The sequence below is a fragment of the Coturnix japonica genome, chromosome 4 (genome assembly GCF_001577835.2).
Source record: "Coturnix japonica isolate 7356 chromosome 4, Coturnix japonica 2.1, whole genome shotgun sequence".
Classification (NCBI taxonomy): Eukaryota; Metazoa; Chordata; class Aves; order Galliformes; family Phasianidae; genus Coturnix; species Coturnix japonica.
In genome coordinates, this window is record NC_029519.1 from 42,216,264 (window position 1) to 42,242,476 (window position 26,213).

Sequence of the window (26,213 nt, forward strand, 5' to 3'; positions counted from 1 at the left end):
AGTCAATCCGCTAAAATACAATCAGATCAGACCTGTAATTATAGATTAGGCATGGGGCTACTGAAATGACTTGAAAATAGCATTACGTTCCATGCTATAAAGCAAAATGAAAAGAAACAGCTGATTATTACTATCTCTTACTTTACTGTAGCATCGAGCTAACCTTCGAGATTTCTGCCAGAGTAACATCATAGATGGATCCCCAAAAGATCATGCATTTTAAACAAAGGTTCATAATTATATTATCATTTTTACAATAAACTTCTTCAGAAGTGTCCTGAAAAGCTTACTGATTAAATTCTGTTTCAGAGAGTTCACACAAAGATTTTCAAGTGGGAAAGATGGTTATGATCCTCAGCAGTAAAGAACCATCTCTGGCTCCAAAGTCCCCTAATCAACAAAATTACAAATGATGAATTTTGGGTGCCCTATTTTAATTACTGATACATTTTTTACACTTAATTTGAGGCTTCCATTCACACGAGTCATCATATAATAATATTATCATATCATTTTTTGGCCTGACCAGCTCAAGACTTTTCTTACATCAGCAACTTCCACTGTTAGGCTTTGTTATTTTTGTTATTTCCCTGGTAGAAGGAGAAATGACTTCCTCGGAAATGTTGCCACTCTTCAGCAAGAAATAAAAGAAACAGCATAATTAGTGCTGCTGGTGACATGAGCTTGTGAGTTCTGTTGCTCCTCCTGACATATCACCTTCTGCAAAACTACAGAAAAATTCTGGAAGCTCTACACAATCATATTAAGCAACAAAAGCCTGTTATTTTTCCCAAAGAGAGGAATAAATATTATTAGCAGTCATCCCATGTTTCAGTACTCATTTTTTGAAGCCCGGGTGACACTTTTTCTAAACCAGAACTCTTTACTTGACCACAGCAACTTCTCTGCATTCAGAATACTGTAGATGACTCTATTCTATATAAAAGTATTTTTTCCACAAAAAAGAATAATGAATTCGCTCTTCTTAATCATTTAGTTTCCCATGCCGAAATGTTTCAAAAACTAAAACACTCCCAAAAAAGTGAAATAAAATGCTCTTCAGGTTCTGAAGTTATTTGATATCTCTGTCTCCAATTCATAGCAAGTCAATTTAACTGCATTCCCAAGAAGGACAAAGGTTTACACTCCATTCTAAGTGCTTCGGGTTAATTTCCAACCCTTTCCCCCAGCCAAAAAAAAAATAAAATAATAACAACACAAAAAACAAAAAACTAAGAAGCTATTGAAATTTCCCTCTGCTCCATATTTCAGGAGCATTATTTTCAAGCTAGCTCAAAGAAAATCACAAATATAATAAGGTTAAATACTTTGCTATCAGTAGTGGTCATCCAAGTCAAAGTAAGCCAAGAGATTTGGTATCTTTTTTTTCTTTTAAACCGAAATCTTAAGCACATCGCCAGCAATAAGCTTCTGTTTTCAATTGGAATGGCATTTTTTAAATAAGTTGCCATTTACAGTAAATATCTTAGTATTGAGCATACAAGCTCAGCTTGATTAGCCCCTGCAATGAAAACAGAGACGAATATTTACCAAGGTCACACACACCCTTAACAGCTTTCCAGGATTCTACCTAAATCCTCTTGGGCATTTCAATGACAAGCCTTTAAAAAACTCTAGAGAAATTATTTTGGTGGGTGTTCCCATACAAAGTAGAGAATATAGCTTCTCAACAGCAGATTGACTCTGATTGCACATCTCACACTAGACAATCTTAACTCTCAGCAGGATTTTCTAAGAGAATATTGACTTACTGTCCCTGAGTCTCAAACCAACAACCTGTAAATCATATGACAGAGTACGAGGGACATTTATTTCTGAGGCCGGACTGGGAGATAAAGAATAAAGATGCCTCTAAAAAAAGATTGAAACTCAAATCATTGATTTCTTGAGACAAAATTAATAAAGTTTTCTCATCCTCCACAGTTAAATCTTAGATTTCTTTGCTGCCAAAAACTTTCCTGCAGGTTAAAAATTAAACATAATACCAAGAAATCCTTAAGGAAGTTTCTATTCTTAAAAGTTAAACTCATATCCAACTTTTTGTGGATTTTTGCTTTTAAATTCTTTTCTGTAGGATGCATTGTTAAGAATTGTTTCAAAAACCAGAAATAAAACTATGCTTAACAGAAATTCAACTTTAAGACTGAAGTTCTCAATACTTCTTTAGTCTATAACAAATTTAAAGCCTTCTAGAACACAGTATTATAACCCTTGTTCCAGCATTGGCTGCCTTGAGCTGTAACCTACAATTTATGACCAACCTATATATTTTTCCCTTGACAGATTGATAACTTGGACCTTTCTCCTTTCCAGATGCAGATATGAATCAAGATAAGGAAGAAACAAAAGACAATGGATGGAGAGGAATCTCTGGAGTAATTAATGGCATGGTCTTGTAAGGTAGAAGTACCTGCTCTTAGAACCACTGAAAACATGTTTAAGTTGAAAGAAGTGCCACAAAGACAAACGGAAGGTGGGAAATGCCATACCATTAATTCCATGCCTAGAATGTAAACGGCATGAGTCACCCCAGAGGATGCACTGCTCCGAACTGCTCAGTGGTGGCATCATTCAGCTTCCAGCCAGTAGCACTATCATCATTACCTTCCATATCCTCAAAAACTAGATTTAACCAATGACAGATTGGAATTCCCATTCTAAAAGGCCATAACCCTCAGTGACATATTCATAATAACCTTGCTAGTGACCTACTATTGCCTCAAAACAATTTTAGAAAGGCTTAAATATTCTGTTACAGATCTCTAAGGATCCACTATTCATATATATGCAGATAATAGCTCCATATTCTCAGAGATGTTATTCCTCTCCATCAAAATATGATTTATTTGATGGAAGAATTCTATCTTAAAGTCATGAGGCTTGTATATCCTCAACACTCCAGAGAGGCACATGAGGAAAGAAGTCTTTCTGAACATGAGCCAAAATAATTATTGAACTGATGTGCAAGTCTAGAAGACTCCTTGTGTTCTATAGAAATAAGACATTTTTCATTAAATTCACTTGGCTGTTACGGAGTTACTGAAACTATTCTAGTTAAAATGCGTGGAAGTACGTTTTGTTTCTCCAAAGCACAATTTAAAAATGAGGAAGTAGAATCTAACAAGTGCTTTAAAGCAAATTATCTTGAGATCAAATGTTTTTGTTCATTTATTTTAAATGAAGGACATGGATCTTCAAGATCTCTAAACACACCGAAAAATAAAGTTTGGTCCTCCTCCACTCCCCAGCCTGTCAAAGTAAAGATTTCTTGTGATAGATTTAAGACAAAAGGCATATTGAAAACAACATTTTTGAAGTTTTTTTTTGTTTGTTTGTTTCAAGTAGGAATTTGAAATGCCAATTCCAAATGGAAAAAAAAAAAGTCACTGTTTTTCCAACCAATTCTTTTAATTTAAAAAAATGAAATAAAAGCATTTACGCATCAACACATTAGTTAGTATGTCTACAAAAGCAACAGGGCTCTGCAGTTTCTTTAATGTTTTGTGGTTTAATTATTGTTAAAGCTAGCTGAAAAAAACAATCACTAAGTAGCTTTACAAATGATTGAAGCATTTGCTGACTAACACATTTATTGGAGGAACGCTACACATGTTCTGCTATGTAGACTAATATATCTTGGGAGTGGGGTGGCTTGGCACATTGTGGAGAATGACCATATCTTTACAGAGTAATATCACTGTAAAACACAAATCAGCTCCTGATCTCATAGGACAGCAATTGTAAGGGTACTTCTGATCCACTGTTTTGAATACATTGACTATTATTCATTGATTGCATTTCATTCACTAACAGTAACCCTGGTTGTTAGAAACGTTTCAGATCAGAAACTTTCCAGCTCATCAGGTCATTAGTTATGTTATACATAAGTTGCCTAATACAGATGTGCATGATTTTCTGACTGCACAGCAGTGTATAGGAGTAACATTAGTTTAAAATGCTTTCTTATTCATAATTGTGTAGTGTCATGCTTGACAGCCACATTACAACAACGAGGCTAATCCAAAATATTAATAATTATTTCATCTCAGACAACTTGATACACCAGTGCTTTTAAAGTACTTTCAAATTCATGATCATTTTTACCTGCAATATTTTTTTTCCCCTCAATTCAAGATGAGAGTTATAAATTTGATATTACCTTGCACCATACACAGTTTCATCTACTCTAGCAAGAACAAAAAGGAACTGAAGTTAAAGCAAAACGACATTTTGCACCTGCTCAGCACCTGATTTGAGGATAATTTCTAGGGATACATAGCACTTGACAAGCATCTGTAGGCCAAAACGCATGTTTCACTGAGCAAAGTTTAAGGCAGCAGAGATGATTCTCTGTTGATAGTAGTGATTGGCTACCTACAAACCTAATTATTGACTGTGCTGTGCCTGGAAGATGCTCCAAGGCAGGTGAAAAGATCACAGGACAAATGGTAATCCTGACATTAAAACCACAGTCTATACATTTATTTCAGTTAAATAGCTCGTATCCAACTCATTTTGCCAAAGTTAGACCTAACTTAAAAGTCATGTTCGAACTGTATGTTGACAAAACGGTCTTCTGAAAATTCTACGTCCAGACAGCACTAGTAGATAGATGTACAGATACTCACTGCATTAGTCTAAAAAGAACCAATTTTAACAAAGTAGCTAATAGAAGACCTGCTGCGTCCCCACTTCTAATACGAATGAATTAAATAAACACAAATTCAAAAGAAATCTACTTATTCAGACAGAACTGAATATCAAATCTTTCTATTATAACATTTCCCTTTAACTTCAAGTAACAAAGCATGCAACAGTATACAAAGTAGGGAAAAAAATAGGCTTATAATACTATGGAGGAAAATCCCTGTCTAGACAAAACACACTGATGCTGCAAGTCTTTTCAGTAACAGAAGTCTCTTATTGACACTTGGACAGCACTGAAATCATTTGTTGCTTCTACACAAGTGCTGCTAGCACTGATAATGAAAGTACTACACCTTTTTCTATATTCTACTGCATATCAGATACTTCAGCGATAGCATATTTACCAAACAGAACTACAAATTAGCTGTTTTAAAAATAAGACTAAACAATTCATTCACTTCAATAACATTAATCCCCATATGAAAAAAGAGACAGGAATTTACTTCTATCTGTGCTGAAGTATTCAGAGCATGATTCCTGTGACAATCGTTCATTTCCTAGCACTACTCTACCAATACAAAAACTCCAGAGAGAAGCATGAGGCTGCCTATACAACGTTAAGACTTAGGTGAGTCATTAAAGCAAGGACAGTTTCTGACAGAACTTCCTTCCAAGAAGCAAAAGACCACTGTTTGTCTTCTGCTTTAAGACACAAAGTAATTACTGGCATTTTGGTAGCTAATTAGCTTTGCTATGCATAAGCACACAGCACAAACAATAAGTTTATAGAAACAGCATATTTCATAGGTTTGAATTAATCATACTGCGTATTTCACATTTTTCCATCTTCTGAGCACAGTATGTCAGACTTTTCTCAAAAACTAGCAAGAGTTCATTCAGATTTCTTTGGCACCAGAAAACACTTGAAAACTGGTTATCGTTATTTCTATCATGGGTTTGTTTGGCATTTTACTTAAAGCGCTATTTTCTCATGGTAATTGGTTACAGTGAGGACCCAACATTCACCTAAAAAAATCCTTTTCTCATCCTCAAATCAGCAGATTTCTTTCAAAAGGATAACAAAAGTGCACTCTAACAACTCAAAAGCTACACTGTAAAAATGTAATAGCAATTTTTGATCACTTTTTCTTCCATTAAATATTAATAGCAAATGACAAATATTTTCCAATGATTTTTCCACAAGGTTCTTTCCAGAACTGAAGGACGACACTTTTTCAATATTCAGAAATACAATAGACAAAGTTGTTGTTTCAATTCTATTTCTGACCTACAGTTTTTGAAGTATTCTTCTGCCAGATTACATATTTAATAAGATATTGACAATACCTCAGAAGACTGTATGTCAAAGGAATGAATTCACCTTGCCTACCTTCATTCACACATCTTGTAGTTCCACTTGAGCCAGAGAGTTAAGCCCCCTTTGGACCTAGAGAAAAATCAAAAGACTTACATTAACTCATTATTACTGCCCACCCAATATATCAAACACCAAGTACTAAATTATACCTGCAGTTGCAAGAGGTTATAGTTGTGTTTAATTGTGATGCCACATATACCAACATGACAGCATGAGCAGTCAGTCAGGTCATATGTTGCTAACCACCCTAAAAATAATTCCGCATGTAAATCACTAATAAAGAAAACTGTTACACTGCATGCTTAGCCAAAATACTCAAATTATGCTTTTCAAGGGTAAGTGACTTGTTTCTCAATATGAGGAATTTGTTTATATTGTAAAACCGCAATTTTGAAATCAGATTATGACAGACTGGCATTACTATGTGCCCCACACTCATGTTTGGGTGACTGGAGAATCTGGATCAGATCATATCACATCTGATTTAGTAAATATACTTTGAGACAAAAAAAAAAAAAAGACATTTGTGCACCCATAACAATCCTTTATCACCTGGGTCTGGCTGAGCAAAACATGTTTTAAGATTGTCAAAAAGAGATATGTGAAGAAGGCAGAATCAGTCTTTATTCTCCTTTTATCTCCTACTTATCTATCTTTATCTATTGCTTCCTTCTCTTGTTTTCTTTATCTGTTAATATTTATATCTCTTTCCCTTAGCAGTACATCATTTACACTATATTTTGTTTTCCACCTCAAATCTGCTCCAGTTTCTGCTAGTCTGTATTCTGTATTGAAAGACTATTTCTTCAAAGGTCTGTAACAAAGAGAAGCCTCAGAGAAGTGGATCGTGAACAGGTTATCTTTACCAGAGCAGTTTTTCAAGGCTTTACTCATTAATTTAGATCACAGTGAATGAAATCATGTAATCACAGACGTTAGTATTTGGAAAACAACAACAACAACAATAAATCAGTAGAATGCAAGCACATTCAAATGCTTTTTCTCATTCAGAATCACTGTAGGCCAGCACAGCATTCTGTAGCATTATCACTTAATAATTTGTCTATTGTTTTAAATTGCATGTACAATTGATCTACAGTGATCAATGACATAGAATGGTATACTGCTATCATTTATGATAAGATGTTATGTTTTTTTAATAGTAAATGTTTTCACTACTTCATACAATGTCAAAGGAGTCCAGTGGGACACCCAAGATAAATATCACAGGCATCCAAACAGCGAGGCTGTTCGATTTACTTATTTGTCTAAATATTTTTTATTTTCCCACAAATTTAAATAAGATCCAATCAAAACATAAGAGTTTCACAAAGATCAAACCGCAACAAAAATCAACTTTGAAATAGCACTGTCTCGAAACAGTGAGATCTTACGAGCTTAACAGACAAGAATTGATCTATCACATCCTCTTTAGAAGTGGGTACTGCAGAGATGCAAAGCAGTATACAAAAGGCCATTGCATTGAACAAAGCACAGGTCTGGCTTTGTGCTCCTAAATCTAATGGAGATCATGTCTACTAGAAGACCAAGCAGGTTACAAAGCCAAAAACAGAAGTGTTTAAAAGTAATAGAAATAAAAGCATATACAGAATCTTAATTGGCAAAACAGAGTAGAGAAACTATTTCAGCTCTAAAAAGGTGTGGTTCAACAGCCAACACCTGGTCCAGCATAAATCCTTTTAGTTAAACCACAGTGACAGCAACATGCGTTTTATACAGCCAGAGGGCGCAAGCAAGCCCGATCAGCAGCTGTGACTGAATTGATTCTCCATCTGGAAGAAAAAGAAAAAAAAAAAAAAAGAAGAAGAAGAAGAAGAAGAAGAGAAGGAGAGATGGGATTTTCCCAGAAATTTGTTTAGATGCACGGAAGAGGAAAATTTCAAGAGAATTCTGGTTATGTGCAGTAAGCTCTTAAGATCACAATATCATTCTTCACCTTCTGGGAGAAAGCAACCCTGGTCAGTCTGTGACATACTTTCAGGCTCTTAAGGGAAATGTTCTTATATGAATAGAAAGCCACTAAAATTTTCCAGAAAAAACAGAAGAATACTGCTTCACACATCATTAAAAAGCAGTTTCATACGTAGGAGCTTAAAACCAGTGAAGTCAGATAAGCTCTTTCTAGTCCCTATCCTGTCCTAAAGGACTAGAGCTTGGAGCTTGCTTGCTCTAACTCCCATGAAGAGATTTTTTTTCTTTTGGGGTTTTGTTTTCTTTTGTTGTTTTAAAACAACCTTTAGCACAGGTTGTTCAAATGTTTGGTCCTCTCTATTGAAAAGCACTGTTTAAAGCGAGGACCTTCACATTTGTTTAAGCTTTTAACATTTATTCTTTTGTAACTTTTTCATTCAAAGTAGTCCAACTGAAGCCACTCTGATTCTATTGTCACTGTATTTTACCACTGTCATTAGACATCTCTTAAAAAAAAAACAAAAAAACAAAAAAAAAAAAAAAAAAAAAAAAACAAATTGAGAGATCTATTAGAAAAATCTGCATAGCAGTTTGAACACTGCTAGTTTTAATAGAAAAATGTAACCAAGCCAGTGCAGGCCTTCAGCCCAATTCCCTCTCAGGGTCCATAGCTCTGGTCTCAGTTTAGCAGCTGACCTAAACTTTCATTTATTTATATACGTATTTACTTTGGATTTTATGCAGAATTATGGTTTAGTAATATTGTCCCAAAGTATAAATACTGGCATAATTCTGTGTTTTGATCTGATGCCTAATGTTTTGGCTTGTGAATACATTTACTTGCTTTTGTTATTTTATTTTTTATGCAAACAGGATACTAGAACAAGAATTATTTTTAAGAGATTATTTTAAATGTAGACAGGCCACATTATCAAAGATTGCATTACTCTCTGAGTTCTCCAAGGGGCAGTGTGGGAATACATTCGGTGAGCTTAAATGTGCTCTTCATTGTTCTTTTGATTATTTCAGTTATATTGGGTCAGGATTTTATACTTCCCATAGGCCACAGCTTTGTTTTAAAGTCAATAATGCACCCAGCTACATCAAAGAGTCCTACTTGCAGCGTTTTAATAAGAACCCTTAAGATGAATTGCAACATCGTTACTGTTTGTATTTTGGATTGTCCTTGGCACAGCTACATCGTCCTTGTTATTCAAAGGAAAAGGCAGCCCAAGTCATAAAAGCCACACTGCCCAGCCTAGAAGGATTCTTCCAGGCTGCAGAATTAATCTTCTGATCTTTGACCTCACATCTGATTCAATCTTACAATAAATAAATAAAGAATAATGGCTGTCATTTTAAAAGCACTTAAACTCTTCTCACAATGTATCAGATACTTGCCAAAACTGAAATTAGTGCGTTAGATATGAAAGCTGTGACTAGCCAACACTAAATGCTGCCATTTCAAGCACTTGTTCAGAAACAGCATCCTAGGTTTAGCTCGCTCTAGACCCAACGCCTGAAAAAAGATTATTCTACAGTGATACAGGCCTTGGTCTTACTATGTGTGAAGAATGTCCAAAGAATCTAACTACACATCAGCAAACTGCACCAAATTAGGATGGAAGAGACAGGCAGAACACAATCAAATCTCTTACTTTAAAGACAGGAATGAGTAAGGACATGATATACACATGAAAATACAGATATACAGAGGATGCACATCTAAACAACTCAAAAAAGAAAAAGACTGAAAACTTCTTATGAAACACGAGCCTAACAAAAGCAGAGAAGAAAAAATTTTTTTTTGCACCATGTTAGTAGAGGATAAAATTTTGCTACAGAAAAGTCCTTGAAGGTAAGAGGTTTTCACATTGGGATGTTTTTATGGATAGCAAAAATGTCCAGATTTACTATTACTGTTAGAATTCTTACAGCAGGTAGAGCACTAGAGGCTGACAGCCCTAACAAGCAGAGAAAGGTGAGACCTACTCTGTGGGAATATGATAGTTACTATCTCTTGGACTTCACCACTCCACCAGGCACTTGGGTCAGGCCACAGGAAAATGAGGCAAAGAGACGATTCTCAAGCCTGATCCAACCTGGTAGTTTGAGTCTCTCTAAATTTCATACAGTAACTGTTCCCATTAAGCATGGCCCTAGCAAATACTTCCTAGTGCTTACGTTAATGGTCAGTAACATTCATTCACAAACCCTTCAAAAAATGCTAAACAATAAATCAAACTAAATTATTACCCAATCCGAAGGGCTATAGAATATCAGCAATGCAAAAAATCTATTACTTCTCCCACAGTTGCCATCCACAGAGAAAGTACTGAGGAATTACAATAAGACTCACAGCACCATAAATGGAGAAGGGAGATCTCTTACATAACAGAGCAACTTCTTGAGCTGAAGCAGTAGAAGTTAGAAAAGGGTCAAACATGGCCCCAGTCTGAAGCAAAGAGCACTGTCACAGAGATCCAAACCTGCCCAACTGGATAGGTTGTTGACACAAAATATTTTGAGAAGGGCAACCAGAAACAAAGGAATGCTTAAAACAGTAATGGAATGCTTAGTATAACATTATATTTTTAGGCTATAAAGGTACATCAGTTTGGCTTCAAATTTATCAGCTCAGACATCGGTGCCTTCCATAAACTTTTCATCCAGGTCCGACAATTGAGTACTCAGCACACACACTATCACTTACTTAAAGCATCTTCACTTTCTTCTTTCAATAATTATTTTGAGAAACAGAGGATTTGCCCAAATCTGTAGTAAGGTAAAAAGTTTGTGATTTTCCTTATTTTCATTAACTGGCTCACTTCAAGCAAGAGAACAATTCTTAGTCAGGTAGATGTCTCTCTGGAGATAAATTCACCTAATATAAAGCAACAAGAATTTCCTAAAGGAACAGGGGGTAGGAATTAGTTCTTACAGAGATGAAAGTTTAGAAGTTTATCCTTAAAAAAATAAATAAAAAAGAAGCTCAGCAGTTTCCCATACATAAATTTTACAAGGGAACCAGGACCAGTCACTACCACACGTGGGTGCGAAGCAATGTTTCCTGTAATGCTAATTATTATTTAATAGGTATGAATCAAAGAAAGTCATTATTCCTTGATTTGATTGCAAAAGAATTATGCTATCTTTCAACAGTGCTTGAAGGAACAAGTGCAACTTGTAACTTTCTACACCCTTTCCAGCCTCATTCCATCTCACATGCTTCCCCCAGACAAACAGATTTCAATAGTAGAAAAAGCTTCACAAACACCAAGAGTCTGAGTACTTTGTAATAGAAACAGACAGATGCATTTTGCTTGTGATTATTATATTACAGTAATTATTGTCAGCCCCAAGAGAAAAATCTGGAAAGCTGTATGAGCAGATACACAGAAATTAAAAAACAGACTTGAATCTGAGCCCTTTATTCCATATTCATTTATTCTTTCTCCTGTTCTCATCTGGAGATGCCAGATGCAAGTTCACTTACAACTCGAGTTACCTCATATTTCTGCATTTCGTTCATTTTCCCTGAGTGGATGCTGCCTTCCATTTAAATGGAGATGCACATGGAGATGCACTGTGTCAGAATAGTCTTCAAAGCCTCATCCATTGATTAAGAACAAATCTAGGTTTCTTACAATAAGACTCACTGAAAAAGTGTCCATCTCCACACTACTTGATGAGAAGACCAACACTTATCTACTAAGCACAGACTAAACCTTGCTCTTATAGAAGAATTAATAACGCCCTCCAGGATTCTTTCCTGCTGTCATCACTGTAATATTTGCAAAGTTATCAGATGTTAACTATTTTTCTCTTTGTGAGACTTCTTAGAATTTTGCAAATGTCAGAGTTCTCTCTAGAGCTCACTCCGTGACAGCGGGAACAAACCCGGGGAGAGAAGGAACAAAGTACCTCCCCTCTCTAACAGCACGGTGCGGCGCGGCCACGTGCGCTCCGGGAGAGGGGAAGGGAAGGGAGATTGCGAATGGGTCTAGGAGGGAAAAAATGAAGAAAAAAAAGAATGATCTGAGAACGAACGGCAGTTTAATAAACCCAATGACACTAAACAACAACGAGAGAGTTTCAACAAGGAGAAAACCAAGTCCAAATCTCACCGGTGGGCGGTGGGAAGTTCCAACCACGCTGTCTCCTGCAGGGAACCGGGTTAAACCTTGACACCTTCCTGACCTTCCCTCCAGTGCTACTTCCTTCCCCCCATGCCCATTTAAGGCAGTCCACAGAAAAAGAAAAGAAAGAAAAACTTGTCTTCTTAACTCCCATTATCCCACATGATGTTCTGATGTGGAATAGCAACACCAACCACATTACAAAACTACAACAGCAAGTGGTATTTCCTAGCTTAGCATGGCATAATGCAGATAGAGTTTAGTTCAAAAGGATGTAAAATTAGTAGATTCCTAAATTACCACGTGATTTTAATGACATTTAACAAAGCAGAGATCCATGTAATTAGTGAGCAGTAAGCATTCAAAGTCTCTGAAAAGCAGAGCCCATGCTTACTAACTGGAAGCATGAAGAAAAGGAGGAACTTGTGGGTCCCATTCATGAAAGTTTGTGTAATGACAAAAAACCTTCTGGGAAAAGAAGCAGAAGAGCCCCCAAATGCTCCATGGCATTCTTCACCCATGTTTCTGCTTTTGTCACTCTGCACTGGCTTGCCCTAATTAGAGACAGGCAATTTCTGATAGAAACAACCAGCTGTGCTTCAGCCCCCTCAATTAAGAGCTCTCTTTGCAATAGAGAAGTCAGAGGCCTATAAGAAAACAAATATCGCTTTCTAAATATTTATCATTCTTTTATGCTTCTGATCACAGTGCTTCATAACATACAAATCTCAGGGAGCTAAGTGATGCTGTACATATAAACTAAATCATAGCACATCCTAAGCCTCTCTATTTCTGTCATTTCTATACTTAATTTAGGCATTATTATGCATTCATACATTAGACCAAAAAACACTCTCATTTATGAGGAGAATTAATAAGTGAGAAAATAATTATTTTTTTAACTCTAGGTTCTTTGACACAGAAGTCATGACTCTTCGAAAGGTCATTTACTGTACAGAGTTCTATTTCTAATCCACAGCACAAAACAAGAAATAATCTCTAGCCTTAATCTAAAGGGGACCTGAGCAGTTCCTCATCTGTCACATGATTTGCTTCTCGTGGGCACAGCAAAGAACAAGGATCCATGACCTATGGATGGAAAAGTAAAGCTCAGCCTGGCTTCTTCAGCTCCCCAGACATTACCCTAGGAAGTTGCAGCCCAGCTGGCTGCACAGAAGGCTGGTACTCCATCCATATGTCTCTCCTGGTTACAGACCTTATCAGCTGCTGAATGGTTTCTTCTCACCTACTCATATTTAGCAGTTACAGTCTCATTACAGTTCTGCAACAACCACATCAACATCTTGACTTCAAAGACAAGCTAGATCCTTACTGTATAACATAAAGTCTCTTTTCAGTGAGGAAAGGAGTGAGAAAAATCACATTTTGCCCTATCTTTCAAACCACTATTTTTCTCTTTTCAAATAAGAACACAACAAAACAAGTTAATGAACAGCCATCACATTGACTGTGGTCTCCCTCACAAAACACAGGCAACCTTTGTAAGGCAGCAGGCATGCCACAAACCTTAAGTATATGAAGGTTTCTGCCATTTATTGCTAGGAAAAGAAACATAATGTTGTTTCAGCCTTGCCCTTACACAATACATTAACTGAGCATCCATAAGACTAAGGCTTTTTGTTTTGTCCTAACAAACAATAAGGAGCACCTGGGTGACAAAGCAAATCAAGCACCAGCTCAGTGTAAAATTCGCCAGTCCCAGAAAAGTTAGTTAATATTCATCAGTTTAATAGAAAGCTACTCACAGCACCAGTAGCAGCCAGTAGAGCATCCACCAAGTCCTCTACCAGCAACAGCTGACTAGTAAAAAGACCCCACCCCCTTAGTGCAAGGGCCATATATACTAATTTACATTAACAAGGTGCAGCTGTGGAGCAGCTCCCCACAGACAAGTTACAGCTGTGTGTAAGAACTGTGACTCCTCCTTATTATATGCTAGTCACAAATTCAGGCAGAGATCTGTATTTTTCCAGGTTGCGCTCTTCCAGAAAAGAATTTCCTGGGGAAAAAAAAAATAAAAATGATTAAGGAACAAAATCTCTCAGTTTTCATCAACCAGTGCAATTTGCTTGGGCCTACTGAAGAGAAAAGATTAAGCATTAATTACCCTTTCCCATGTCCTTAGATGTTTACACAGTGCATCCAGACAAACCTTAGTTTAGTATCATAATAAAGTTAATGGAGCATGCACAATGAGGTGGGGTTGTTTTTTTGTTTTAGGGTTTGTTTGTTTTTTTTTTGCCTTAATAGATACTATACCTTATTGCAATAAAACAGATCAGCATGCAATCAAAACTAGCAAGAGTTTTTTTTTGGTTTTTTTGTTAAGACCATGACATTAAAAGTTCCCAGGTCAGGCACAGGGCAATTGTAGCTACAGATTGCATTATAGGCTAGAGGAAGTCCTCAAAATTCAAACAAGTTCTAAGGCAACTTAGAAAAGCAAACAGTTCTCTAGAAGTTGATCTCCTACACTCAAAAATTGCTCTGGGTGCACCTGGAAATTCACCCTCCACCTGTGTTGCTAAACGAGAACAAGTTTGTTTCATTACTGCTACAAATAATGCATCTATAATTCTTTTTCCACCACAGTATATCAGTATAGATGTAAAGTAAATCTGAGTTCAGTGAGCTCAGTATCATGAGCTTAACACCCAAGATCTTTACATCAAATCAAAACCCTTTATCTGGGCTTATATTTAATGGGCACATGAAGTTAAAATTGTTCCGGTTACACTACAACATGCAGAAAGTCATGTGCATGGCCATATCAGTTTTACTTTCTAAAGCAACTCAGATCCTTGCTCACCTCAAGTTCCGGCTACAAACTGGTGTATGTTCAAAGATGAAATTTTACCGATTTCCAACGCGGTAGAGAAAAAGAAGAATGATTCCTCTTGCTAAAAGTCAACACTATTTCTTATGTGCAGATGGTTTTATTAGTACTGGAAAGAAACAGTACTTTACAATCTCCATGTGTAGCATAGCATGGTGAAAGAAAGACCAGTGAAGCTTTGTACTTCCTGTCATACACGAAAGTTTATAAATTAGACTGAATAAAATGACATCCTCTCCCACCACCACCAAGATGCAAGGATAAAGCAGTTAGGCATATCTGGTAGCTGCACTGGCTGTGGCTTTTTGCATTAGGCTGCAGTTCATACAGACACTGCTTCAGAACAATCAGAAAGCAGCTCTGATCTGCCAGACCGTAATAGGGACCTGCAGTACAGGGGAATGAGGGAAATATCACTGATAAGCTGCTACAGTTATTACCTAGAAAAAATCAATTATCTGCTCTGAGGTAACAACAGTCTCCTGGATAGATGGAAGAGAAATAGCAGCAAAAGAGGATTAATGGAGCAGTTAGTATGGTATTGATTAGGCCTCTGGCTTGTGGGGCTCAGTCTGGATCAGACTAAGAAGCAGCAAAACTCAACTCTACCCAAATAACTGAATAGATGTTTTCATAGATAATAGAAGCAGATCCGGCATGCAAAAAAAATGTTCCAGTGAGTGTGATGTCTTATGTTTCATGTCACTCACAGTTTCCACAACATTAGCAATACATAAAAGTAGTCATAGAATGGTAGAATAGAATCATGGAATCATTAAGGTTGGAAAAGGCTTGTAAGATCATCCTGTCCAACACCCAACCCATTTCCACCAACCACATCCATCAGTGCCACATCTCTGCAATTCTTTGAATACCTCCAGGGATGGTGACTCCACCACCTCCCTGGGCAGCCTGTGCCACTGCATCAAAACACTTAATGAGAACAAATGTTTCCTAATACTCAACCTGAACCTCCCTGGTGCAACTTAAAGGCATTACCTCTTGTCCTATTAGTCATGTAACTGCATAAAATTTTCCATACCATTCTCCCTACTTCCCTCCAACATTAACACAAACCACACAGGAGGTGAAAATCTTGTCCATGAGGCAAAAGTTAAGAGTAGAAACTACCAGAATATTGATTCTGAGTGGAAGGTATATTGACAGTATTTCCCCAGAAGGAACACCTGAGGATTTGGGATTTTGCTTTCAGAGAAAACTGTATTATTGTTTAGACTTTCTAAGAGCACAAACGATACCCAACCCTTATCATTGGCTTCTTTACCAGTTCACAAAATTTAGGAACTGATGACTTCATGTTTGTTACACCAAAGTGCATATGTCCCAATAATTCGTTCTGGTATCAACAAAATTGTTCTCTATCCTGTTTCTGACACAGCTATATCTGTTCTTAGGGTAAAAAGGCACACATAATCAAACACCTTATTAATTGGTACATAACAGAGTAAAAATCATCTTCATCCACTTCGCCTCATCCAGCCAGACATCCTTCAGAGAAAAGAACATAGAAGCAGCACAACTTAAATACATGTAAATCCACTGTCATTTCCAAAAGAATGTGGGAAGATATAGACTACTGAAGATCATAATCGTCTACCACTGCTACTTGTCAAAAAAAGCAACTGTTTGTAGGAACTCATTCACTGAAGAGAAAAATATAATACAGTGCCTTAAGGTATTTTGTCTCTATTAGTCAACTGAGAACAAATTATTTTTTTCAGGTGTAATATTGTTATCAGTGACTGGAGAGATTGTTCTACAGCCACTTACTCCAAATTAAAGAGCAGGCTATATATATTAAAAAAAAAAAAAAAAAAAAAAAAAGACTACTACTCATCTTTGTGACCTCAGCTACATGCACTTATTTGTCCACAGCATAAACTGCCAGGAATGGATTCCCAGTTAGATCTATCCTTGGGATCACTACAGAGATGCACAAGTCTAATAAAAAAGACAAGAAAGGAAACCAGAGGGCAGGCAGTAAGGCACATGGCCTGCATCTCCGTAAATTAAGATGAACACAAAACTGCAGATTCAGCTTTCTAAATAGCTCTTCTCTTATTCCAGTCAGCCTCACTTCTGAGCTGGTTTTTACAAATAAGTGCAATTCAATATTTATATTCAACTCCAACTTTATAAAATCAAAATAGTTTCCAACATTTTTTCTACTCTCTTCATAAACCATTGCTGGTGCCCACCAACACCCCAAGTGCCAGCATCAGATGTATTAATTCAATCACTGTCAGCAGCTCTTTGGAATTAGAGCTCTTGATTGTTTTGAAAATGCACATGGGTAACTAATGTGTAGGAGAGCTTCATGCAGAAGCACATCTCAGGAAGGCGTTCTGCCCAGCAGTGATCCACAGAGCAGGAACAGCACAATAAAGAGAACAGGTCTTAGGAAAAAGCTGTTCAGTACTATGAGCACTGTACAACTATAAACACTACCTCTTTAGCAAATGTAAATAATTAAGAGACTTTACACTGCTTATTAGAAACAAATCTCTAGTTCTTCAGGGTAAATGAAATAAGAGCAATGGGTGACTTCTAACATTTAATTTCACTTGGACGTGAGGAAAATGGGATTTCTAATGTTTGCTGAACTCTTCCACTTGCTAGCGTGCACATTAAAAGCAAGCAACTAGTACCAGTACAACATGCAATTAACTGCAACCAGAGGATCAGCAGCATAATGTTACAATCAGCACTGGTAAGCCTATCAGTTACACAGATGTTGACAGAAATTTCAAAGCAACTACAGGCACCAACTCGCACATTGCATCTCAGTGACATTTGACACTTTTGTATTTCTTTTGGAAAAAGTGTTCTCAGAAAAAATGTAAAAGCCAATACAGATGGGAGTTAGCTTTGGAACATTGGTTCCCAATGGGACAATGCCACCTAAATCTCTAAACCACTTTCCTAAAGATACACTGCAAAGCTCAGTTTTCCATTGGCTAGAATGCTACTCAGCAGAGTCTCCTTTGCCTTACTCCTTCAGTGTATCAACACATTTTCAGCAATTATCTCTCGGTGTGTTACTTATCAATTTATATGTTGCTGACATTCTTAAGCATGATGCATGTAGGAAAAGGTTATGCAGGAAAAGAAAATCTGTAAAGTCATCTCTCAAAAAAATAATTCAGTGTGAATCTCAACACAAAATGATTTCTAAGCATCAATTTCCCATTTGCACGACACGGGTATAATTAAAAAAAGAACAACAAAGCAGAGGAAGAATACGAAAGAAGACAACATCAGTGCTGAAAACCTCAGGCCAGGAAACTACTCAGAAATACATTCAACTGGAGCACTTACAATGCAGCAAAAGGGTTGTACTGCAACAAATAAAATGCTGTTATGCCTGAATAAAGCATAAAAGTATGTATTACACTATATCCAGATCAAAATATATCAGAAGCATTAAGCATACAGCAAATTATCTTTGGTCATAGTTTGTGTTCAAAATGCAGACAATTTTCCGAAATATCAGAACTACAGCGGGTATTAGCATTCAAAACAGTATTATACACTCTTCTGACATACTGAAATTAATTTGGAAATCAGTCCCTTTTATATTATTTCCCTATCCACTACCTATTTGTAGCAATGACACTTAAAACACTTAAATATATTATTCATCAGAGTCTAGAAGCACAGACTCAGAAGTGACTCCTTTATACACTCCATGGAAGTACTCAGTAGCAAAAGCCTGGGAACAAGGCTCAAACACTGTCTTTCATGCTGTGTGTTGTTTTATTTAAGTGAAGCGCTGTCCCAGCCATTCATAAATTACTGATGCCTTGTATTCTCCAGTCCATCTGTTCCTGCAGGGCTGAAAGGGAGAAGGTGTTCACTGATTCATAGCACTTCCAATGTTTCCAGAACTCATCTTGTATATTTATCAGCTGCCCTCACTATAAAGATGAGGTGTTCCCAAGGAGGAAAATGTGGATATGGATTTGCAAAATGGAGTGCAGGCCTTCAATTTGACAATTGTTAATCTTTCAGAACAATATTACTATGGAATCCATATAGTAACTACAATGATCCAGAGACCCAAATGCTAAAGCAAGATGTGTTACTCATGTTCTGACTCTCAAAGATAATCCCCAGGGTCCAGGTAAGAAATACCATAGAGCTAATCATACAACGCAGATCAAGGGGTGTGAAGAAGGAGATAAGAGCTCACTGCTCAAAACAACCTCATTAAATATCTTTCTATGGAAGAAATGGAAAGAGACAGAACTAGATATAAGCAAGCACAAGTTATGTGAAACAAAGAGAATTTCCCAAGTCACCCTGACTGACAATGGAAGTTTCCATTACAGAGTGAGAGACTGTGAATCAGGCAAGACTCCTCCTCAGTGCAGACTAAATTAAGTTTTGCTGGCTATGTTCTTATCATGAATGAGGAGACAAGAAAAGCAACTGCTTCTTACCAAAGGACACGAGACACTCCTGCTTACCACCACGCTACACCAGCCTCCTGCTGCAACTCACCCTGGGCTCCAGCACAAGCAAACTACATACCTAACTGCCTGACATAATAAAGCATTTGGAGTATGTGGGGAAAAAAAGCACAGACCTTGAGTACAGACTGAAGATTTCAACAAAGCATCCAAAATGTCAGGAATTCATCCCATACAAACTGGCTTAACTGTTAAGAAGAAAACAAGACCATGTCTCAAGCTTCACCCTTCCCTCTTATGAAAAATACAGGTTTCAGATTCAATCAGTGTTATATCCACAGCAGCTGATTAGAGACAATACAGAGTCAAACACCTCCAGAATTATGAGAATGGCCAGTAAACAACATTTAAGAAATTACAGCAGCATGCTCTTAACTCCTAGATTTCACTCACAAGTCTTCCTCTATTTTAAAGAAAACAAAGGCTTCCTACATCTTCAGCTGCAAGTGTCTTGCCACTCTTTTCAACTACATCTTGCTCAGTTCACATTCAAACCTGACCCATGAAGACAATTTGCTTTGTTTTCTGGTGCAACACCCCTATTCCTGCCCAGTGGGAGGCTGGGGATGAGGGGACATGGCTGGCAATAAGATCATAGCTACACTTCTTACAGCAACAGAATAGCTTTAAGGAAACAAGCTGCTTTTTTCACAAAAGATTTTTTCACACCTGGCAATACCACTAACCAAAGGGCATACAGGCAAGTAATCTAAGAATAGTTATCTACTTCTTCTACACTAGCTGTGATTGGTAGCCAGGCATATCATTACCTCATACTGAATCAACATCAACTTGTTTCTAATGACAGACTTCCCACAAGTAGTTATTAGATTAGACTGTTTTGAAATCAATCATTTTTCTTCCATGTAACGTTTTTGTAAGACAATGCCCTGAAGACCAAATCTATAATCTGGTGTGGAGAAAGAAGAAAAAAGTAAATAAAAATCTGAAGTCAGAGTTTCTCAAAACTTAGTGAAGTGGATAAACCACTGAACTCCTGCTTCATCTTACCTTCATCCCCAAATCCTACCCTGAAGTCATGAATCAGGGAAAGGATTATCACTACTGGCATATTTCTCAGAGTTACGCTTTTGTCTAAATCTTCATAGTCTTTAGGTTGGCTTTTTCTTTTCTTTTTTTCTTTTTTTTTTTTTTTTTCTTGAGAAAGTAACAACATACTTCGATAATGTGTCTATACAGCACTTTGAAACCAAAAGAGAGCTTTCCCTGTCTGAAATCCAAGCTGGTTTAGTAGTTGGTAATTCCAGTCCAGAAGCCATGCAGACAGCTGGTGCAGGCACCATGTTTTACTTAGTCAACCAATCAAATTTCTGACAAAAGGCTTGGCCACCTCAAGGTTGTAACTGTGGGCAGAGAAAGTGTGTGCCTGTCTGTACAAAAATGCAGTCATGGGGACAGTCACTCCAATAGAAGGCCAACTTCCTACCAATATATGAAACAATTGCTCCTATGTCTTGACCACTAAGTCTCTATTTTACCCAATATAACAGATCAGAGAAATACAGTGTCAGAATTGACACACAAGCTGACAATAAAAATATTAAAAAAAAAATATCATAGACATCCAACCTTATTTCAGCAAGTCAGAGTTAGGATTATTTATGACAAACACTGCCATCTCACTATACTCAATTTGCCATCATGATTTACTTTTGCTGAAAGAAGATTTTTTTTACTTCCTTTAAATTGCATGATGTTTTCAAAAGTTGATGTTATCAGAAGATACAGAAAGAACTGCAAAATTTACAAAGACTACTCAGGTGAACTAAAAAAAAATTAGAAAGCAATAGTGAAAGAGAGGTCAGCTGAGTTGGAAATCTTAAATGAGTTGAGTATTTTAAAGGCCATCCAGTTCTAACATCCCACCACAGGCAGTGCCAACCACCAGATCAGGCAGCCCGGGACCTCTTCCAACCTGGCACTGAGCATCTCCAGAGATGGGGCATCCACAGCTTCTTTGGGCAGCCTATTCCAGTGCCTCACTGCCCACATATGTATGCATTTCTTCATTACATCTAGTCTAAATATATTCTCTTTTAGTTTAAAGGCATTATCCCTTGTTATCTCACTTCATTCCTTGGTAGAAAGTCTCTTCTCAGTAAAATGCCACAGCTTCCCAAAACCTGTTGCGGAGAATTGTCAGGCTTAAGCAGAAACTTCAGAGACTTTTTGTTACTAAAAGCAATTGGATTAGAAACAAGTGCAATAAATATAGCAAGATAACAGGCAGCAAACACTTGCTCAAGGCCATGCCAGGATGTGAGCAGTACAATCACAACTTTAGAACGAGATACTGCCTCCACAGCACAGAGCTAAACTACATTTCTGCACATGCTAACAGGAGCACAGGCTTCTCCTCCATTACCTAACTTGTTCAGAATCAGTGCTTACTTGGCTGGTAACAGAAACTGGATAGAAGGATTAAGTGCATGCTCAAAGAAACATCCTTTATCAAAGACATAAACAAGTAATACCAAAAATGAGCCCTGCAAGAGATGACAGATTTCACCCATATAATGTTCCAAAGGTGAATGAGGAAGAATGCTTCAGCTCCTTCAAATAACTTTCATCTGTTTATGCAGACTCCATTTTAAAACATACCAGTTCTCTGCTCACATTACACAAGTATACATTTCCAGTGTCCACACATCACAACATCAGACATAGAATGACCTACATTTGATGCATTCCTTCTGCCAACCTTGCTACATAGCTGATCTCAAAGAGCCAAATTCATCCAAAATAGTTATTGACTTTAAGCCTGAATCTACAATTAACAGTTCTCCTCAAAACTGAGTACAAACAGATGCATAGTGGGTTTCCTTTTATTACCTACGAAGTTTTTCTAGTTTTCTTCTTTAGAGAGCTTCTTCTAATCACATAACAGCATTAACCACAGCAGAAAATAAGGCAACATATTCAATACTTGCAGATAAATCCTAATAAAAGCTCAAATAACTATCAGAAAGCAACCTGAAAAAATCCTAATTAAAAGTTAAAGTAATCCGATAGTGAAGAATTCTTTTGTTTGTTTGTTTTGCTTTCATTTCAAAAGATGCTCAATTCATGAGAGATCTAGAAGTCAAACAAGAAAAGAAATAATAAAAATTCTGACTCGTCCCATTTCCTCACACTGTTCATTGTATTTTCATAATTAGAAGAAAACTCCTCAAAGGCAGTGTAACAGCAGTAACAAAGGAAGAGGTAGAATTCAAGATCAGGTATGTGATTTTTAAATTCATTCAAAAAAGTAGCAATAGAGTGAAAAATAATAAAAGCCTGTACCAATAAATGAAAATACTGTACAGAGATATTCATAAATCAGTAAACTACAGCAGCATATTCTACCTCCAGGGTAAAATAGGCTGTTTGCATTAAAAAGATGTAGATGTAAAATGTGATAAAAACAACAACAAATAAATCAATAATGATACATTTTAATTCAACCAGTCATCACAGCATTGCCACAGCAACCAGTCATATTTACCTGGGTCCTGTATATAATAATCCCCTTGATCCCTATGTAATTGCCAGCTTCACCTCTTGAATTATCAACAGCCCTCATGGCTTATTGCTTCGTATTTTCTTAATAAGTGCCTGCAATCAATAATCTTGCCACTGAGTAAGCAGCAACCAGCCAGCCAAACACAGGGTGTAAATGTTTCAGAAGCAATCATTACAGGGATACAAATGACAAAGTGACTGTGCTAATGGGACAGGCATGGAGTAAAGATATAATTCTGGAAATCTGCTAACTAGAACATGTAGAGTCTATGGCATGGCAAAAGTCATTTTTCCACAAAGGTGAATGCTTATCCTCAAAAAAGAAACCTCAAATCCTCCCAAAATACATTTTTTTTTTCCCCCTCTGAGATAGCGATCAACGCTGTATCTCAACATCAGCACAAAGCATTCAGTGTGCCTGCAGCCTGCTTATTTGATCTGGAAATGCAGTCGCTCACTCCTGTAAGGATGGATAACATGGATTTACATGCAAATTTGAGAATTAGTGTCACTTTGATGAAAATGGTTTAAATACTGATGTGTACTGCAGAGTCCTCCCATCTGTTACTCCTTCATTAAACAGCAACAAAACAAAAAAATAAATACATCCACCTATGTCTGAGAATTCTATTTTAAGTTTGATGAACAAAAGAAAAAAAAACTAGTCTGATTTCCCACAAATTGAATACAGCTTTCAACAGAACCAAGTTCTTCTCCAAAGGGTTTAAAACTCACATTAGGTAGACTTCCAAAGGAGCTCAACTCATCCAACAAAACAAAGGTGACAGGCTTTCAAAAAGCTCTGCTAAAATAAATGGCCATTTCTCTCTAATTCTCCACTGGGGATGCAAGCACTAGGCTCTTTAAAAGATCTGCTCTCCTATTTAGGCAGATGGAAATACTACCAGGAAATACTTGGCACTTTTGGGAATTTACCTGCTCATTCAGATGTTTAAATGGATAGTAGACTTTTTCCTTGTTTTGTTTTCCTACATGAAGGCCTCATAGGGAATTGTGTGACTTGTTCAGAGTCAAGGTGGTAAAATGCATTTCATTATGAATGTAACATCAGAAGTAATACCTCACTAAACTTCATCATTCTTAGCAGATACTTAAACCTACTGTTCTTTGGAGATTACAATGACTAGCAAGATAAAAATTCTGTCACCTACCTCCAACAAGAGACTTCAAGAAAAATAATTTATCCATGTTTATGATCCTACTTCCAGTCTCACAAAGGAAAAAAAAACCTAAAACACATTGCAAAACCAGTGTTTGACCAACTGGAATACATAGCAGAAATTAATTTGGAGAGAACTATTAAAATAGAAACAATGTCTCACTTTTATTGTATGTTAACTGTCAGATAACATTTTAGTTACTGGGTGTTGCATTTGAGTATCATATATTCATCAAGTTTTGTTAAGTGTTACTGATACTTCATCTTGGCCCCCAAGATATTTTCCAATAGATCTGTTATGCATACTTACTCCAGTATGAAAACAAAACAGAACAGTATGTAAGAAAATGTAAAGAAACACACACCCATAAGGGTCTGCTCTTCAACAAACCCTTCAGAGACGAAGTCCAAATGATCACTTATTTCTTGTCAATTCTACCTGCAGATAAATCAGGTTGCTGGGTGTATTTACTGTTTTGATTTGTACATTTATTTCTTCGTGAGTTGTAATCCCAGAAAGGCCACCTATTCATAGTTTAAGTTTATTCCATAAGTGATTTTGATTCATGGGTGAGCTGAAAGAAGGTGCAGAAATGATAATAAAAAACAACAAAAACAGAAGTCCTACAAGGAACTCAGCCTCCTAATTAGCTACATATATTCATCACTGGCATTTCAACAAGCACATAATCACACTACCCAATAAAAAGAGCTTAAGGCAAGATTGCTGGCAAGCCATAAGATGAGATGATAATGATAGGAAGCTGATGATTAAACAATGAACTCTTAAGGGACCACTTCTGCCACTTTTAATTATCTTGCGCGTCTGTCTTAGAGCTTTATTTTATTACCCAACCCAGCAACACCATTTATGCATCACATTACCTCAGTAATCCTAAAGTCAGTGCATTACCTGGCACTTCCCATTTTTCAGGGAGAAATGATTTAAAAGATTATTTTGTGCACTATTTTCCATTGATTTGCCTCTGTTCATTGCAGAATTAGATACAGGAGATAAAAAAATGTATTTATATAATTTCAGTGGATTTCTCTGAGTCTGAATTTTCACAGTGTGTGTAAAAGGATGTGAGAACATAGCCTGCAAGCATGCCCTGTTAGCAAAGAACAACAATGGGGCTCTGTTCTGGAGACACTTATGCCTTGGTGCAAAGCTTATAGATATCACAGGGAGCCTTTCCACATCCTGTGAGAGACTTTGCACATTTCTTATGCCACACATGAATGGGAAAGCTCCCGTCAATGACAAGGGGCCACAACAGATCCAACAACCAGAAACTGGCTGAAAATGGATCTTAAAGCAAATAACAATGAAAGAACTCCCTAACAAGAAGAGCATCACCTCAAAATAGGACCTTTTATGACTTCTGCTACAAACTGTGTTAGCAGTTCTGCCTTACGATGCTTGTAAGTGTGACAAGTGCCCTATGTTAGCAGCAACGCCCAATGTAACTGCATATACAACCTTTTCACTGCTTGAGGATCTTCATATAACCAGGCCACAGTTGGCTTTTTGATGTGGATTTTGCCTCCAGCATGCAGACAAACCGAACAGGCATTCCAAAGCCTGCAATGAGTAATTTAAATAAATTTGAGTAGTGAGATTGAAAATAAATAATAAAAGTGCTATCCAGTTAGCAATCCATAGCCACCAACTCATCAATTAATACGAAAGAAATTAACTGCTAACTTTGAAATGACCTCAGCTATTTTCTACAGAGACTGACAACTTCACAACTGATGTATTAAAATAAGAGTAATTACTTATTGTAAACAAATTTCAGTTTACCTGCCCCCACAGCTCTTTAATTTCAAAAAGGATGATGCATCTTTTTGTGCGTCTGCTGGACAACCTTCAGCTCTGCATTAGCTAATTAAGTCACAGGAGGGAAAATGTCTTTTATACAGAATCATCAATATAACATATTATTTATATTTACCCATAAATAAGACAGGAAGGAGATCTTTGAGTTCCTTGGGATGCTCACTCTAGTTTTAACCTTATATTGATGCTTAGAGGATG

The 26,213-nt window shown here is 36.9% G+C and overlaps 1 long non-coding RNA gene across 1 annotated transcript in view; it reads right to left on the reverse strand.

Annotated features, from left to right (window-relative positions):
- LOC107313497 overlaps positions 1-26,213 on the reverse strand; it is a 276,826-nt gene that overhangs the window by 198,665 nt on the left and 51,948 nt on the right. Inside the window, exon 4 of the long non-coding RNA XR_001555014.2 lies at positions 6,059-6,115. This is a non-coding gene — a long non-coding RNA (uncharacterized LOC107313497). The remainder of the gene's footprint in view (positions 1-6,058; positions 6,116-26,213) is intronic.